We start from the raw sequence: 3,328 nt of genomic DNA, 5'->3' as shown, positions 1-3,328 counted from the left end.
TAGGGGAATGAAGTCCTGGCTAGAGTAAAAGAAGAATGCAGCATAAACCAGAACAATGGACAAGTACAGTGTTGGTTATAAAAACATCATTATTCAAAAAGAGTGCAAAACAACTCCAAAAATGTATTGTATATCCTAACCATGAGTCCCAATCTTCAGTTTATAGATGCCCATTTGCTAACATTCAAAGAAAGAAGTATTCCATTTCATTATTTTGCAAAGTTTTGCCTTGTATGGTTCCTGTGTGATCTGAATTCATCAAACTTAGAAGTTAGCTGGTAAAACTTCAAAACCATGTGTGGGGGTTGCAGAGAATGACTGAAGTGAGAGATGAACCTTAGCCCTCAGATGACAAAAGTGATTCATAAGTTGTTAGCTCAAATTCTTGAGGTATCACATTGCAGCTGTGAGAGTAAATGAATGAAAATGCCTCCCTTTTCAAGATCTGCTTGTTTTCTGTGGGAAGTCCCTCTTCCCTCCAGAGACCTACAGACCATAACTGTGTGCTAGAGCACTGTTATTCATACCCAAATCTCGCTCTCTTTTTCTGTCTCCCTCCTCTCCTCTCTCTCTCTCTCTCTTTCTCTCTCTCTGTCTCTGTATCATACTCACACACATGCACAAACACACACACACACACACACACACACACACACACACAAAATACATTCCAAGGCTAAGATAAGAAAATCATCATTCAAGATCCACTTGAGTGTCCCAGAGATACAAATCCAGTTTAAGGGTCCAGCCCCTAAACCCACTTTTATGTCGTTGAAAGCTGCTCACAACAGAAGTCTTGTCAGATGTGATCTGTGTAAAATATCACAAGAAACTTTTGAAAAACTAAGAATGTTTGATGCTGTGCTCCACCAGCACTTTTGAATTCCTGAGGAAGAAGCTGGGCAAGTTCTGGATCTTGTACAGTTTATCTGGGTTCTTTGATTTCTACTGAAAATCTGTGCTTATGTTCTCTTTACTCCTTTACTCCTGAGTAGACCCTGCTGTGTTTGTAATGTTGTCTCTTTATATTTCCATTTTTGTCTATATTCACTTTTTTGACTGCTGACAGATTTCACCAAGCATTGTGAAATACTTAAAATCCTTACTATTAAATTTTAAGTATTATCATTTTAAATAAGATATTCTAGACCTAACTATTGTCTTACTATTCATTTCTTCATTAATATGAATGGATGGTGGAAATTATGAAAATACTATATTATGAAACTGTCAAAATACTAACTAAATTTAAAAAGAAGCTTTAAAACTTGTATTCCTTATTCTTTTACAACTTATTCACCAATTTCCAATGATTTTAATGTTTTTATCTATTATTGAACACTTCTATATAATACATAGTATGTGAAGTAAAACTATACAAACTTTCAAACTGTGTAAAATACATATTTTGGGGTTAGAGAGTAGGCTTAGTGGCTAAAAATACATGTTGCCCTTTCAGAGGACCTATATTCAATACGCAGCACCCACATGTTGGCTAGCAACCATCTCTAGCTCCACTCCCAAATGAGTCAACAGCCTATATTGATGTCCTTGGAAAACAGACATGAATGCATACATGCTGAAAAATATTCATACACATAAAAAATCTAAAAATTATAAAAGAAAAATTAGAGTCAGAAAATATTATTTAAATATGCAATTTGTACTGTATAAAATATTATTTGCAATACAAGAAACTTAATAAATTTATTGATCTAACTTGTGATATGTCTGCTTTTCATTGACTAATTTAACATATTATGAATTCTAATATATTGTATATATATATATCTGTAACTTATCAGAGGTGATAAATTGCACTTCATTTTTTCTTCAGTAATCTGCCTTGTGTAAAATGAACGGGCCTGCTTGTGTGTTTTCTGTCCCACCCGGTGCCCCCAGCTGGCAAGCTCCAAAGAAAATCACGTTGAGATCTCTATAAGTTATAATGCTGATTGGCCCATTTGCTCAGGCTACTTACTAGCTCTTGTAGCTTATATTAACCCATTGTTCTGATCTATGTTAACCAGGTGGCTCAGTACCTTTTTCAGTGGGGCAGATTATATCCTGCTGCTTCAGTGATCTGGGCAGGAGTGAGAGAAATCAGATTCCTCCTTCCCAGATTTCTCCTGTTCTCATTGCATCATTTCTACTTCCTGTCTGGTTTTCCTGCCTATACTTCCTGCCTGGCCAATCAGCATTTATAACTTATAGAGATCTCAGTGTGATATTCTTTGGGGATTGCCAGCTGTGGGGTACCAGGCGGGACAGAAATACCAAACAAGCCAGCCCCCACCTTCTTATCCTAGATGAATAGAATTGATAGCAGCATTTAGTCCAATTTCTCTATTAAGTTGTCTGTGAGCATCACTGATTCGGCAAGAAACACATGCATATATACTGTGAATACCATCAATATTGTTGTTTTATTCTTAAGAAATATAGAAGAATCTGTGCCAATAGAGCCAATCCTTTTAGTGCCGGTGTGGGTGAGCCAGCCCTGAAGTTGCAAGCATGGAAGTACTGCCCCATTTCTCATATGTCTTGTGGTGGCCTGGGTGAGAGAAAGAAGCCCTTCCCCCAGCCTAGCAATGCCTGGGACAGGTGGGAGAGCTGGCCCTGTGATCATAAATGTTTGAGAGCCATCCCTGACATCCACCAGCTACAACACTTGGGAGAGCAGTCCTGTACCTCATCAGAGCAGCACAAAAGAACCGACTCTATTAGCAGAGGGTTGGGTGAACCAGCCCTGGAACTGTGACTATGGTAGAGTTGTCCCCATTTCTCCACTGATGAATCAACCCTACAGCTTCCCAGTCCCAGACCCAGGGTAATGACTTGGCTGCCCTAATATCCAACCAACTGTGATTTGCTGGAACACATAATGGAACCTGACCTGCAGACCCAAAGCTGCAGGATCTCCACAACACAGGGAGGCAGTAGGATGTCCAGGAAGAGTTCTAGTGGGGGTCCAGTATTGACCATGTAGTAGAGACCAGGGGCTAATGGCGAATCAATCCCACACCAGTTATGTTTTAAAGGCGTATTTATTTTGGTGGGTAAAACTTACATATACCATAAACCATCAGGAAGGGAGCCTAGTTGCTGGAGCAGGAGCCAGGAGTAGGAGCCAGAACCAAGCGCCGAAACCAAGAGGCCGAGCCAAGCTTGCTGCTCTTGGACAGGCATGAGGTGTAGGCGGGAAAACCAGACAGAAAGTGGAAATGATGCAAGGAGAGCAGGAGAATTCTGGGGAAGAGGAAGTTGATTCCTCCCACTCCTGCCAAGAGCAACGAAGCAGCAGGATGTGAGCTGCCCTGCTGAGAAA

Source organism: Myodes glareolus, chromosome 3, assembly GCF_982192425.1.
Source record: "Myodes glareolus chromosome 3, mMyoGla1.1, whole genome shotgun sequence".
NCBI lineage: Eukaryota > Metazoa > Chordata > Mammalia > Rodentia > Cricetidae > Myodes > Myodes glareolus.
Note: the sequence above shows the minus strand (reverse complement) of the source record.